The 16,070-nt window shown below is 38.5% G+C and overlaps 1 long non-coding RNA gene across 1 annotated transcript in view; it reads right to left on the reverse strand.

Moving 5' to 3' along the window:
- LOC116808616 (uncharacterized) overlaps window positions 1–16,070 on the reverse strand; it is a 164,590-nt gene that overhangs the window by 18,896 nt on the left and 129,624 nt on the right. The window contains exon 3 of the long non-coding RNA XR_004368430.3: window positions 557–616. This is a non-coding gene — a long non-coding RNA (uncharacterized lncRNA). The remainder of the gene's footprint in view (window positions 1–556; window positions 617–16,070) is intronic.

Here is a 16,070-nt window from a genome sequence, read left to right on the forward strand (position 1 = left end):
GAGGAAATTGCTTGACCTCTTGCATAGTATTTTGTCTTTTACTGAAGCATCAATCCCAATGAACTCTGTCCCCCAAGATATGAAACTAAATATTTGGAATCAGAAGCCACTTTGGGCAGAGGATGTATTTAAAATTGAGTTCACCTCCCCTAATACTGCAGTCCAGTAAACAAAACCATTTCAAGTTTCATTGCCTTTGCCCAACAGATTTCCCTTTACAAGCCCTGTTGAGCGTCTGCTGAAAAATATCTCCAGATAATATTTCCTTCAAATCTCCATTTAAAGCATTTGAGTTTATTTAATGCTGTGTTCAAGTCAGTAAGAAATTCAAAGCCTCCCTGGCACCTAAGCCAGGGAGCTGCTAAATGCAAGGACATGTTCAAAGTCAGATCATCACTTCATGAATCATGATCACACCCAGAAAAAGTGAAAAAAAAGACTGAGAGAAGAGAGAACATGTTTCAGGGAGAGAGGAAAGGAGCCACCAAGAAAGCAGCAAGCACAAGGTCTGAATCAAAGGATGATGAAGAGCAATAGGCTGGTGAAATCTGGGTACCTCTTCACTCTGGGAACTGGAACTTGAGCTGCTGATTTTCTTCTCTTTTAGGCCTTCTGTCTAGAAGAGAATGAAAGGAGGAGGATGTGAAGTGTGGAGTGAGTGACAAAATGCTCACCAAACAAAACCCCACAATTATTAGTAATTGAATATTTCATATTTTGAGTCATTCAAGCTCTATGAACCCCAAATAGCACTTTTAAGTATTCAATTTTTTTCTCCATTGACTTTAATTAAGTTTGCCCCAGGCTGGCAATCCCGATGAACGTGGAAAAGATTTTTTATAAAGGAGTAAGCTTTCTACCAGTGCATTTTTTTTCTTTCTGAAATCATTCAGCTGTTATTTAAACTCAAACTCTTATTATGTCATCAGGTACAATCTTAGAAATATAAAATACAGATATATTAAACTACTGCGCCATAAATATTTTCCAGTTGGTGACTGTGAAAATTACCATATTATTTCCTGATTTAGATATGCCTGATGAAATCTAGTATTAGTGATAAGTGGCTGTATGTATGGTAACTTCTGTGTAGGGACTAGAATCAAATGCTTTAATGATAGGATTCACATACATATCTGCATTAATGCACCCAGTCTCACATTTTCTTCTTTTCCCTCATTTAATCAGTACTACAGACTGAACAGCAAAATATCCAAAATGACCATAGGGTAAGACCATTTGGAAGCAAGTTTTCCCCATTATCTGTGACATTCTTTTGTTGGCATACAGTGAATTGATTGTGTCCTCCAACTGTTGAACTCACTAACTAAACTGCTTTTGATGGCAATGCACTCTTGTCACATAAGCCTTACAAACACTTGCTGACTGCATTTATCCCCCTATTTGTCACAGAAATACAGCCAGTTTGGTTGTTTTGATCTTTCCCCTGAGATGTTAGATATTCCGGTGTTAAAGCGTGGCCTTAGAGCACATAGGGGTCTTGCAGAAATAGTGACACAGATGTACTGAAAAGGAACTTTCTTCATTTCACTGAGTTGGATTTACTGTCTGGATTCTCTCTCAATACTACCTGCTGTAACTGACTTCAGTCTAGCTATACTGATTTATGCTGATGGTGAGCTGAGATTTAAAAAGCACCATGATCTGGAGTGCTAAAAAACCTACAATAATGACAGAGTGGGACATCAAGGGGAAATATTCACTGCAGTAGTGCAAAGCTCGCTGTAGACATCAAGGGCGGGCTTTCATGTGGTTGCTGAGACAGTGCCAAGCCCAGTGCTAAGGAAATAGGTGGAATATCTTTGGGCATTCTAGAAACCCCAAGTTCCCCATGAGATCAATAGTAGTGGTGTAGAGGTATATGTAAGAAATTGAGCCTTTGGGTGATTGAGAAATTCCAGGGACAGTGTAATATGCTGGGTGACTCTCCTGCAATGAACAGGTAAGCCTCAGCTTCCTGCAGCACAGAAGGCTTGCTATGAAGACCTATAATGTCTCATAGCCTCCAAAATTATTCTTGTTTTACCTTTTTTTTTTTTTTTTTTTTTTTGTTGAGATAGTTCAGGAAAAAAAAGGATATTCTATGCTCCTCCTGAGATGCTCGAACATTACATTAGAGTGAATCTGAACAACTCTGCCCCTCTGCTCTTTTCCATTTCAGTCCATCTGCTGCAAAGCTTCAGCTCTTTCCAGTTAAATGACATGGCGTGTCAGCAATCATTTTCTCTGGAGATCAACATCAAAACAAACTCTTCATTTCTGACCATATGGAATAGCTTCTCTGTGGGCTTCTGATATTAAGGATGTTTCCTGTCCTTGTATTTACAGAACTGGACTTGCCTTTTCAATCTTTCAGTGACCCTTTTGGCCAGATTTATGCCTGACTGTGTTGAGGCACTGACTCACAAAAGGGAAATGCATATTTTCACAGAACCTACCAGGAGTATCTGCAATAGTGCCACTTACTAAGAGGATCCTGAATCACTGACTCCTCCAGAAACTGCCAAAGCTTTTGCTGCCAGAGCTTTGTTATAATGAGCCAGGCAATCAGTGGAAGGGCATTGGGATTCCAAAATGTGGGCTGTGTAGGCTGGCTTGGCAAAAACTGCTTTATGCACAACCTTATATGAGTGCTTCTTTTGCTGAAGTGGGAGTAATCATGGTATAGAGGCTGTAGGGGGTGTCTTCTGCTGCAAATCCTGCTTTGTGCTGCATTAGTAGGATATAGTAGTAGTCAAAAGCAGAATCAACTTTGAGTGGGTGGCTTTGCGGCTTATCCATATAAACTAAATTTCATCTGTGTACCAGTCTGAGCTGATATCCATATTGCGCTTAATGCTAATTAATTTTCATAACAGGCAAAATGGTCACACCAAGCCCAGCATTGGGCTGCCTTGTTTTGGAGTTGTCTGTGCAAGAATGTGGGTATTTTGCTTTGAAGTGAAGTCCTTGAACATGAAATTCCAAAGATGTATATGAAGGTTGAGTATGAAAACCTCACTTACTATATCTTTCTGAATGTTTTTCAAAAGACTTTATTCATGGAAATAGGGCTAGTTTATTTTCCTTTGCCAAAATAGAAGGAGTTAGGTGGTCCCAAAGCCTCCCTATCCCTTTTTTATAAGCATTCAGGAGCCTGAACATTTAATTTCTCATCTTTTCCTACCTCTAAACTTTTGAGATTTAGTGGCATAATCAGCAGCAGCACAACTTATCCCATCTCCTGTATACTAGGGGGGAGACCAACATAAGAATCCGAGTTTCTGTTGAGCAAGCAGAATTTATATGACCCTTCCCAGGCTGCTGACAAAAAATAGATACAAATACATTCAGTGTGAGAAAAGGTGGAGTTGTTTTGCTCTTGTCCCATGCTGGTTTTGGAATATTTGGAGTTACCCACACTTACAGATCTCATCATACCAAAGTTATAAAATGAAAAATTATTTTACTATTTTCTATGTCAAAATACAACATATTAAAAACAAGTCACAGACAATTCTTTTCCTGTAAAGGTTAGGGATTCTCAATGTACATTCAGAGCCATACACACAAGTGCAAATAAGTCAACTACCACAGCTATTTAATCAGCAGCGTTTGTTGATTTGAGCAGAGCCCCTATGCTGTGAAATGAAAAAAGAAAACCAAATTTTCTTGAGCAATCTTGCTGTTCCTGCTTCAGGTGCTAGGCCATTTCACTAAAGCAGCTCAGACGAGAATGTCATTAGTTCCTAAGCCCCAGGTGAATTTGCCACTGTTCCACATGATTAAGCCAGATAATTGTGTGTTGATAGCGAATGTGGTTGGTGAAATACAATTTCTAGGACCTTCCTAAACAAACACAATGTAGAAGTGAGTCAAAGTGCTGTCATTTCAGTCCTTTGTCACAGGCTTTGCACTTGCAGACATCTCTGGTGAGGACTGGGGAATAATTCTGTGGCATGTCACTGTGCTCTTAAAGGTGACCTGGCTCAGAAAGTGGTTCATACATCTCTAGGCATGCAGTTTAGGGGAGGAGGGGGGATAAAGGCCTGGCTAATGTGCCCATGAGCAGCACAGGCTTCTAACATTAGCTCATTTTGAACTATGCATGCTGGAGATTGCTTTGTCTTCAAATAACTTTACAATTCCACACAGGACTTTCAGAAGTGATTTAAACACCACAGTAATGTGCAATTATATATCCTGAGAAACTAGTTACTGAAAACTTTTTAGAAGCTATTTTAAATAGTGTTTCTCTATCAGGATGATGCAGACCCAGTAAACAAACTATGGGACCATATCCTGCCGCTGCTGATTTTCTCTGTGACCTTGGCTGAGTAAATAAAGATTTGATTTTTGACCCTGATCCTAGAAGAGGTAGAACCCTATATGTAAATTATTCTTCTTTTAGATTATAAATGGATATAGAAAGTCAGGGATAGCTTTAGCAGGTGTAGCAGCGCCCCTTTGATCTGTCAGCAAATTGTTTCTGCCCTGGTGCTGTCCTGGCACAAATGTTCATGGTGAAATTCAGCTGGGGACTGCCTTGGCTGAGACACAGGTTCCTTTGCCCCCAAAGAAAGGAGGCATATTTTTTGAGCATATTTATTTCTGTGATGCTGTGATGTCTACCACATGGCTCACCAACATTTGTGCACGACATAGAGGTTGGAACAAACATGCTTAGGACCTTGGAAAGGGAGAAGGGGAAAACAAAGGGGTTAATTATATTTCCATTTCTGCCAAAAAGCAGTTGTGATTGAACTTGTAAAAAAGAGTGGCTCATACTCAAACTAACATTGTGGGGATCCTCTGATTACTTTAGATGAAAGTGACAGTAGAGATGCAGAGCATTAATGGACTGATTCTACACACTTACTGCTGGTTGCAAGAAGCAAAAAGTAAGTAACTCTTAATAAAGGAATCAATTTTTACAAAAGGAAATAGAACAGAAAGAAAGGGATGTAAGAGAAGCTGATATTTTTGTTTTATCTACACATTTTCTATATCTGGCAGTGCCAGAAAATTGTCTTTTGATTTTTAAACCACCTTTTCTTTCTAGTTACTATGTTTATTTGAAGCTAGGAAAAGTGGGATTGTTTCTGAGTTCAAGTGGTGGCTCCAAAACACACTCTAAGTGTGTGTTTGTCTTGGAAAGGCGTATTATTAATCCACCAGACTTTGCACAGCAGCCTTTAAAACAAATATCAAGCTAAAACCTGTGTGCATGCACTGAGGTGTGTGTGTATTTCCGTGTGTGTGTGCATACTTGTGTCTGCACCTCACCTAGAAAGCTGTGTTTGTCAGCTGAAAGAAGAGAAGGGAAAAGACTGGACGTGTGGGAAAGGAAGGCAGATTCTTGCTTTTTTGAATACTGCAGAAATATTTATCCAATTATTATTTTTAGCTCTAATTTCATTCAATAAGCTGACATATATTATGTACAATCAGAATCCTGTGGTATTAAGTGTCAGTCCTGGGGCCAAATGAGGATTTTGCCTTATGATTTATGAAGTCATTAGGTATTGGTTGTTTATCTATGCGAGCTAAAAATTTCCACTGTCCTTTCCTCATTCTCAAGTCTGTCTTCCCCCATCCCTTTCACTACAAACTCACTTTCTTAAATTACATTTAGCATGTATCTCTGAAGACACTGAAGGAAGAGTCCCTGAAAGACCATTTCAGCTTCATTTCATGACCTGGCTGAGGCCTCTGGATAGTATGACTACTGTTTTATTTTCTGAAAGTATTTTTCACCAAAAGCAAAGCATTGACTGAGAAAACTGTTCTCACCTGCCTTCTGGGTACTTTATTAATATTCAAAAGAAGGAGAAGAAGCCAGAACATGTGTACTTTTAGCAAGCAGGTATGACTTTATCTACAATAAGACAAACTGATCACATTGACAGTGTGGCACGCTGGTTTAAAGCATGTGCTTTCAATTAATTTTAATTAGATTGGAGTAAAAGGAAATTTTAATTTTGATGTAATTACTGGAAACTTTGTTAATTGTATTTTAACTACGTTCCCTGATTCGGGACAAATTAGATTTGGGGAAAACTTTATTGTAGAAGTTTTTGAGCAAAGGTGCTCAGAACTGCCTCAGGGATTGATAAGCTCTATAAAACCTAGGCAAACTATATTATGCACCAAGCTGAGTATACATTTACATAATTTTGGTGAAAAAAAAGGAAAAATAAATTTTTAGTTTTACCCTGATCTAAATTTTGTGAACATTCCTCCTGCTGAGGAGAAAAAAAATTCTTGCTAACACCAACTCTTTTTAAGGACTACTTTTCAGTTGGAAAGATTTTAGACTGTAAGTATAGTCATCAGCATCAAAAGACAAATCAATTTCTGATTCTTCACAAATTGCTACTAATAATTCTTGAGGGAACAAGACACACATAGCTCCAAATGGCCAGAATCCTTAACACAACTCCAAACAATATTAAAAAAAAAAAAGGAGAAGGAAATAATATTTATTGTCTAAACTCCAGTCAGAGCTGCCCTAATGGCCTCACACTATTCATTTTAGAAAAAGCAGAAGCAGATTTTAACAATTTCAAATAATTGCCTAAAAATAGCTTTGATCTCTTCTTAAACTGCTGCATTTTTTAATGCTTCTCAAAAAGATAAAAAAACCCCTCCAAATGGTTAAATGTTTTTGAACAGCTTTGATGAATGTGAAAGTTTTCTCTCTGCTTGTAGTATTTCCAGAAATAGTGTTAATAAGTTGATTTGTACATGGACACAGATCATTAGCAAATTGGACCCTTTATGTTCTAAAGGTTTAACTGTTATGGGGAAAACCATGTTCTAAGCAGGCTTGTAGAATATAAAACTCGAGTTCAATAAAATGAGGCATTGATCTCTCTTATCCTTAATATTCAATGTCATGGGCATTACATGTCAGAAACTATGTTGGTCACTGACAGAAACTTGCCTTTTGCTTATGCCTGAAGGCAGTTAACATCCGTGTGCTGAGCACTCTTCTGTCACCTCCTGAGGCAGAGAGGATTTTTCCATCTATCACTGACATTCTTTTCTGCTTATTGGAGGTGATCGTATTCCTTGAATTCACATGGGAACCAACCACAGGGCCATCCACAGCTATGATACACAAGCCCACAGATCTGGTCCCCAGACACTATTCAGTGCAGCCATCTACTCCTCTTACTTCTTGCCTTTATTTTTGTGAGACAGTTTTAACTTTGGGCACTTGGAAACCTACTTTTTCCCTTCTGTGTCTCCTTCTGAGTTCCCAGAAGACAGGCTATTTTAATGCCCATCTGTATCTAAGGACTACAGAATAACACAGTCCACAGCTGCTGTGTCATTCTTTTTTATTGCTGTTTAATTAGTCACTGGCTTTTTGGGTTTCTTTTTGTTAAAGAACAATCATTTGGCTTTCATAATATTTCAACAAAGTTCCATACCAAAGGCTAATGTCACATTTTCTTGAGTATAAACTAAATGAGCTAAAGCCACAGATTTAGTCCACTACCCTTTTGTCTAGCAGATTTAGACAGATGGTATCAACCAGCTGGAACACTTGTAGTTATAAGCCATTAAGATGATCAGTCGGTCAGCGCCTTAAAAAATAGGTAAGTACGTATTTGCTTATAAAATGAGTTTCTAACTACTGAACAGTATAATTTAGTAAAACGGAGGCAAACCAATTTCTGTTATGAAACTCTTGGAATACCAATTTCGGACTCTGGTGATCAGAACTATTCTCATTTTCAGTTAGCTTTATTGTAAGAGTGAGAGAATTAGTAGAGAATGTCTTCCTTTCATTTACAGTAGGATATTTCTCACACATTTGGATAACTGGAGTTCAATTTTTAAAAGCATACTCCAAAACTTTCACAGATTTCAAGAGGTTTTGATTGCACCTTTGAATGCCCATCCCCACTGCAGGTTTTCTAGGGATTAAGTGAAAAGGAGAAAGAAGAGACTCTTACAGGCAAAAAGCATTTTTTAAGCTGTATTTTCCTCTAGATTTATATTTTAATTCAAGCTCCTCAGGACAAAGACTATCTTTCCTCACCTGTCTGCAACGCTCATGCAAACAATCAGGTCCCGTGCTTGATGGGGTATGTAGCTTCGGTTATGAGGCAAATAACGAATCCTACTTGGTTTAGATTTCTAACACATCTCAACCTTCTTGTTTTCTCTTAAAGTGCAGAACCCTTGAGGCAAGGGCTGACTTTATTTATGACAGATAACATGATATATGCTGTTAGAGATTAATTAGGAAAATAAACCCAAAATGTATCAAACCATTTCATAGCAAGGAAACAATTCTAAGGAATATTTTGCCATAGTTTAAAATGCTATATGATATTATCAGTATTAACAGCTTTATTATAGCCTTATATTAACAAGTTTTAGTACTGTATATTAGTAGCAGCTGGCTCTGCATTAATTATCTACTGTTTTAAATGTGACAGCAAAATGTATTTATAGTGGTCAGAAGGCTTGTCATTATCTTAGCTAACTTTATCTCAGTCAAAAAAATGACAGTATTTGAATCTCTAACAATAAAATGGCACCAGTCATCTGTATAACTACTCAATAATGCATGTTATTTTACCCCAGTGGAGTCTAGAGTATCTTATGAATGACCACTGTGCAGACACATGTAATTCATTAAAATATTTAACAATTACATGAATTCCTTTAGAGGTCTGGAGGAGTGTGTCTTGCTTGGGATTGGATCAATACAATCCCAAACCATTTGTCTTGTTAACTAAGCTAAATTTTTGGTATCAGCTCTATTAAACATTTTTCTGTGCTGCTCTGCAGTGGTGTTGTGCCTAACACCCTGATGACCAAGATCCATGTGGAAACATGTCTTCAATGGATTACACTTCACAAGATGCAGCTGGATGTCTTACCTGAGGTTTCGTATGATGGGTGACGTTTACTTTGTGACATACTCAGAAAATCTGTCCCTAGCAAAAAATTAATAATGCAAAACATCTAATCTCCAGCTTTTGTGAGGTATCAAGATCATGTCAGGGAGACATACATTGGTACTGAACAGAGCTAAAATGAAATGCTTTGGTTTCATTCAGAAAATGTTATTCACTGTTGCAGTTTTGTTATATTCAGCATTTCCTTTAGATCAGAAATACTAAAGTGGCATGTTTTGACATTTCTGAACTTTGTGATTTGCAGAAGTTTCAGTAGTCAATGTTTAACTTTCTGTTCCAAACTGGGATAAAAGCAAATATGAAGACAGTGAAATTTTCAGAGGGACTGAAAACACATGTTCCTTCAGCCCTAGCTGTATCCTTGTTCCACATAAAAGAGTTTCAGATATTTGCCAGGGATACTGAATTTTTACTAGTTTCACTTTATTTCCTGGTAATATAAAACAGTGGGGATGCAACATTTGTACAACTGTAATAGGTGACTTTGTTTATTAGCTGGCCTTCTCAGAAGTGGAAATTTAAGCATGAGAAAATTGAAATTCAGCATATGTTTGAGTATTTCTGGAGATGTATGAACTTGAGCTTTTCTTCTTGCAATGATTTTGTCTCCTTTTCCTCAGGGGATTCAGTGTTTCTGTCTGCTGCATCCCTGTCCCTGCACGCTCCTTAAGCAGAAAAAAAGGGAGTGGAAGATGACATTTCTGTTGGGAATATCTTTGCCATGTGGGGATATACCATCTGCAGGCCTCTTTTTTGACAACATCTTTGGAAAAGGTTCAGGCACAGGGATTCTTGCAGAGACTCAGGCCAGTTGAAAATTGCTTTCTGATAAGTTTTTAGAATTTCTGTCATGCTAGGGTGAAGCTTTTAATCTGGTCTTCAGTGTCTTCTACCAACATGGAAACATGGACAGTGGTAAAGAGAGGAGATAAATGTCTCTCCTGTGTCTTAAGTGAACAGCAAAGGAAATTAACCCATTGCAGCTTATCTAGCTGATGTGTCTTATCCATGTGTACAAAGAAGCATGTTTGCAAACAAGTCAGGGTGTTCCTCTGGATGAGAGAGAACTTCTTCTCATGCTTGACTACAAGGTTGGAAAGTTTATCTTCCTCCTGGAGAAAGAAAGGTGAGTGCAATATCTTTGATTCCAGTGAGATAACATCTGCCTTATCCTGACACCATGACGTTGATGAAACTGCATTACATCTCCAGCCCCCACCCAATTCCTAAAATTTCAAGACATATTCTGTTATTCATTTCACATGCAGTGCAGAGTATCACAGTGCCAAGGTATGTACCAAAATGTGCAGTGATTCACACTGTGCTGGGGCAACCTATGTGATTTACTCTCTTCATTTATCCCTGGAGCTTCACCACTTGGGAACATTTCAGACTCTACTACAGCAGGCAGGGAGAGTTTCCTTCTCCAGTGGGGATGCTCCCTTACCTGTCTTGGTCTTTGTCATCTCTCCAATATGAATGGCAGACCTCTTGTGTACTGGCAGCTCTCATGCTGCAATAATTAGGGATGAGTGAGACAGTCCGAGGGATAAGCCAGATGACTACAGAGCCGCTTAGATAATGAGATGCCTTTACCTTTGAAAGGTTGGAAGAATACTTTCTGAGGAGAACAGGGGCTGCTTAAAACAGCCTTAAGCTGTGTTGGCCCTGATATGAGTGTTTTCTGTATCAGTGGCCCTTGTACCTCTGTGGTGAAGCTGAGGATGTTGGGGAAAAGCACTGCAATACAGACAACATGCACACATATGAGTGAGAATGCACTTCAGTTACCCAGTGCCTTTTTTCTCTTTTCCTTTGTTACAATTTTTAAAAATACATTAATATATCCAGGAACAACACTTACAGACCAGCTCAGGGTGCAGTTGGCTCAGGGAGGGAGCTTCCCACACAGACCATTACATGTGCACTACTTGATCTGTGCTCAGTGAAAAGCTGGTGGCCTGAACAGCTAAATTAATCTTCTTGGTGGTGCTATATTGAGCTGCTGTGGTCCCCCTAGCACACACCACACATTTCCCACAAACCCTGTGTTAAATTTTTACTAATACCATGTCCTTGCTGCAGAAGTTGAACAGGCAAGTGTTGCAGTTGCAGAAATTCCCCTCCTATGACTCCTCCCACAGGACCTGAGCAGCTTGCTTTTCTCTTTGAATAGCTGGGAGGTTCACCACACAAGCCAGTGGCATGCAGCTGTTGCAGGCTGCCCATTTTTGGTTTATTTTATTTTATATTATTTATGTAGATTTTAAGCATCAAAGGGCTCTCCCCAGGTGTAAAAGAAGGATATAACCAAACCTCAGTTTTGTTTGGAAACTAGTTTTTAATACCCATCTGGAGTGTGGGTGAAGGTGAAAGTTGTCAGGCTGTGAAAAATGGAATTGGTGTTGGCTGACCTGAAATAGGCCGTAAAGTTCTATTCCTCACAAAGGCAAGATATATTATTGCTGTAACGCCATTATTCCGCTCCATCACTTTTAAACCTTGTTCCCATTATCTGCAAGTTAAATATAACCCTATGTAAAAACAGGAAGGACAGCGCTAAGTTGTCCAGCTTAACAGCACACACTTAAAACATAATAGAGCACTTGTTACTGTATTTTATGGAACGGAAACTCCAAATGTAAAGATGTATTAAGGAAATATCTCAAAGTTATTAGGGAAGGATATTTACAATTACAGATTGCTTTATATTATGCTTTTATGAACATCTCAGGAAATGAAATAGCCCTCAGCTGTAGAGAGTGAAGAGGGAGGTAATTTTCCTTAATACGGGTGATAAAATTAATCTGATTGAAATCGCTAGCGATTATTTCGCAGAATACTGAGTGGCAGTACAATCACTTACACTCTTTTATATTTTTTTAGTCAAAGCTCGTGTAGATGAAAGCTAATTACAAAGTAGTGATGTGAAGCGCTAAGGAAATAGTTTGTATAGCATAGAACAGGCACAGCTAATTGGGGTTTGTGATTACACAGATTGTTGTTAGGGAGAATTAACTACCAGCAGTCTCTCCTGCAAAGCTTCTCATCAAGGGAAAGTAAAAATAGACACTGGATCTGTTATTTATCTAATTATGCTATGAATATTTTCACAAGCATGTTACACACTCTCAAATGGTTTGTTGTTCAAAAACTTTCAGTCTCATGTTGCTTCTGATCAAAGTATCAATATGAAGTTTCTGACATTTGATTTTTTTCCCCTTAATATTACACACCCATGACAGTTCTCCCATGACATTGTTCCTGGGACTTGAATGGTATGATTTTAGGCATTTACACCTAATGCTGTGGCAGCTGAAATGCATCAAAATAATTATTAGAAAGGTAATTGGACAGAGAAGATTGCAGTGAGTGACCGAGGTGAGAAAAGCCAACACAGGCTTTAAATAGCACTGAGAAATATTTTCATAGCTGTTATCATTTGAATTACTGTACAAGCCTATCAAGAATTCTAACCTTGCAAGTATGCAAAAAATCAGGCCTTTGTTTTATACTGCTGTATCCAGAACAGGAAGGGGTGAATGGAGAGGTTCCATATGGAGACCCTGATCTTGTAAACTAATCTGCATGGGAGACTCCTTATGCTGCATGGAGCCTCACTGAAATCATTAGGACTCTATGTGGTGCAGTGTGTAATCAGGCTGATAATAGATGCTCATTGAATTTGTTAAATGTTTTGCTTTGCTTTGTTACTGCCTTTTACTTGTTGACCTGGAGGAGCTTGCTGAGATTGAAAACTGTCATGTGATGAAATTTCAGAGAAATCCATAAAAGCCAGTACAGAAAGCATTTTAGAGTCCTAATTTCTGGTGGATTAATAAATTAATGGCTATTACTTAATGACAGATTCAGCAAATGCTGGTCATCAACAGAATATCTGCAAGTACTCTGGAAGAAGGCCTCTCAAGATCTCAGTAATATGTTGTAAAACTCTATCAGTACTCCTAGCACAAATGTTTGTTAGTCTCCACTCCAGAAGTTCTCAGGGATGGGGAAAGCAATCATAAAATGCTTAGGCAGTAACATTCAAGGAAATTAGCAAGCATTAATGTCGCTGCTGAAAGGAGCACTACACCTTCTTGTGAGCATTGCTTCCTGGAATTACTGCCTCTTGGTGGAAGTCTCAGATACTCCTGTCTCGGTGCACATCTTCCTGTACCATCCCTGAAAGAACTACTTGAATGGCACCCAGCTGCATTCTGCATGGGGGCTCTGTGCTCAGTATTGTAAGACATCTTAGGAGAAAACTGCAGCAGGGAAGTATTTTCCATCTGCATAATCTTAATTTTCTGTATTATACATAATGTACAAGATTTCAGACTCAGTTTAGAAGCCTGAAGATGAATGGGTAATTCATAGCAGTTTAATAATTCATACACACACGCAAAAAACAACAGTGTCAGAAGGAGCTTTCTGACTTTGGGTAGTCAATTTAAGACACTTGGGTTTGAATTTACTTTGTGGAAATTCTGAGTTGCCACAGTCTCCTCTCTGAGTTAAAACTGAAATGCCCCAAGTCAGAGGACCATTTTAGCATAAGCTCATATGTTTTTATTTTGCTATGCTTTTATTTTGCTCTCCTTTTTTCTTCTTCTGAAAAATCCTCAGGCAACAGCTTGCAAAACTGTGAGTTGTCCTATAATCCAGTAGTTTCCAAACTTCTTTGAATAGCACTGAAGGTTTTTGTCAGTGCTCCAAAAATTAATCCTATTGTGGAAATGGCCTTGTACCCAGAGGTGCTTCCAGCTGGCTGGATATCATGGTGGGAGACAGAGCACATAACTTACTGTAGGCTGCAGAAATGGGTTATAATCAAGGTTTCTGTGTGATTAGGACCAGATGAATTGGGACTGTCCAGACACCAGCCCTCACTGACAAGTCTCACCCTCACCACAGCCTTACTGACTGTGCTTCTGTGGAACACAGTGGGAAAGTCACAGGACAGGTGATTTATACTACCTGTATAATAATAAATAAATATTTATTTAAATAAATTTATAAAGGAAATTTGAGATGTAACAAAGCTTACTCACTAGCAATACACAATGTAGTATTTCATTTTCACAGAAAACAGTCAAAGTACCAAAATCATTGTGAAGGGAAATTTGTAAGCTTTTATATCTCTTTAACAATCTGAAAGGTATTATACCTTTAAATAAAAAAAAAAGTTGGTAAGGAACTACATCTACAGAACCTGAGCAAAATTTTCCCAGAGAAGCTTTCTGTCCTGGATAGTCAATTTAAGACAAGCCAGGTCTGATTTTCCAACATGCTGAATTCCTGGGGCTTTTAGTGACTTTACACTGAGATGCCTGAAATCAAAGCAATAAATACAGCATTAAATAACTGTGTAATGCTGGTTCCCCAGCCGTCACATTTTCTCATCCTTGTTTGAGGAGCAGAACTGCTGTCCTAGTGGAGATCCCTTGGGAGGAAGACTGGATACACACACTTTGTAACTGGCACCCTTCCTTTAAATCTGGAGTATGGCTTCCTTTTGAATTCCTTGCCTGGGTCCTGTGTGGAGGGAAGAAGTGTAAGGAGTGTGTCACAGCCTAAGTAGAACACAGCACAGATAGTACTATTGGGGACTATAGCCTGCTACAGCTCCCATCCCTAAAAAGCCCTAAATTGCACAGACACTGGAAAGATACAGCTTACCCTCCTGAGTCAGTGCAGCTGTAGCTCCTGCCTCAAACTTCTGAAATATTGTCTCTTTCTGATGGGGCCAATGTAGTGAGTTTTAGTTAAAATTAATTTGAGTCTGATTAAAGCCACCTTATCATGGAGAAGGACTTCAAACACAAACATCCAACAAGTGAAGTGAAGCCTCATGTGAATCACCCAGTGCTAGGGCAGAAACCCAGCAGGGCCTTGCAGCTGGTTGTTCTTCTTTTCCCCTTCCTGTGGTACTGCCAGTGCTCCTCTGAGCTCCAGGTGTTATTTCCCAGACATGCTATATGCCTGTAGTGTAAGGAGATGGCATTTTACAGTCTTCTGCAATGGGGATAGGAATAGGAAGAAAAGAAGGTATACAGAAAAGGAAACCTTATCCACCAGTTGGTTTAATTCACATCAGGAAAAGTATCAAGAACAGAATTTTAGTAGACAGAACTGCTCATGGCAGGCATAATATGAGACTCTAATTTCTCATGTGAGTACACAGAGGACATGCTGGATCAGAAAAGTTGTTCACCTTCTTCAATAAATCATTTATAAAATTGGCTATCTTCAGATGAGCATGGCAGAAACTCTGCAGTAGGATGTTACAGAGACTACTTGTCCACAGGGAAAATTTTTTAATCCACAGACTGTTTTATGCCTTGAAACATATAAATTTAGATCCTTTCCTAATAGTCTTAGAATCTTTTTTTGTTTGTGCTTCTTCTCTTTACTACAATAATTGTGGATACTCTGGTTATTGCCTGTAGAAGTTTGGTATGTGCAATGTGTAGATATATATATATATATATATATATATATATATATATATATGTGTGTGTGTGTGTGTGTATGTATATATATATACATATGTATATATATATACTGTATCACACACTTGTACATAAAAATTTGCTATTCATTTTACCCAGAAAATTAAAGCACGCATAATTAAAAATTATTTTTTTCATACTCTTAAGAGTCTGATACTAGCAGCACACTGTATTCAGTACATATTAGTATTTTACTGCTATTCTGTATAAGCAGAAAATAAAAATTATATGTGTGTATGCAAATGATGGAGGATCTGGATCTGTGCTAAGTAATTTTCCTGTGCTACTCTGTCCACTCAAGTGACTGCCACTGAAAATTAAATGGATTTCAATAATAATTCTGTAACCTGAAATGTATGCCTACAGGATAATTAGAATACATAAAAAGTAATCATGTGTCCTCCAGTCATGAAGGATACTCCACAGCTGATCGACATCCCTGGATCTTTAGTGCCCATGAGATGTAACCTTCAGGTGAGAGGTGTAACCATGTCACACTGCTCAGGGACATATCCTTCCACAAGCGCAAAGTTTGGCTTGCTGCTCTGTGAAAGCTGTGCTGTGCCCCTTTTTGTGCTCCTGTACTTCATGGCACTAACACCACTGTGCCTTC

This window comes from Taeniopygia guttata, chromosome 1, assembly GCF_048771995.1.
Source record: "Taeniopygia guttata chromosome 1, bTaeGut7.mat, whole genome shotgun sequence".
NCBI classification, from domain to species: domain Eukaryota; kingdom Metazoa; phylum Chordata; class Aves; order Passeriformes; family Estrildidae; genus Taeniopygia; species Taeniopygia guttata.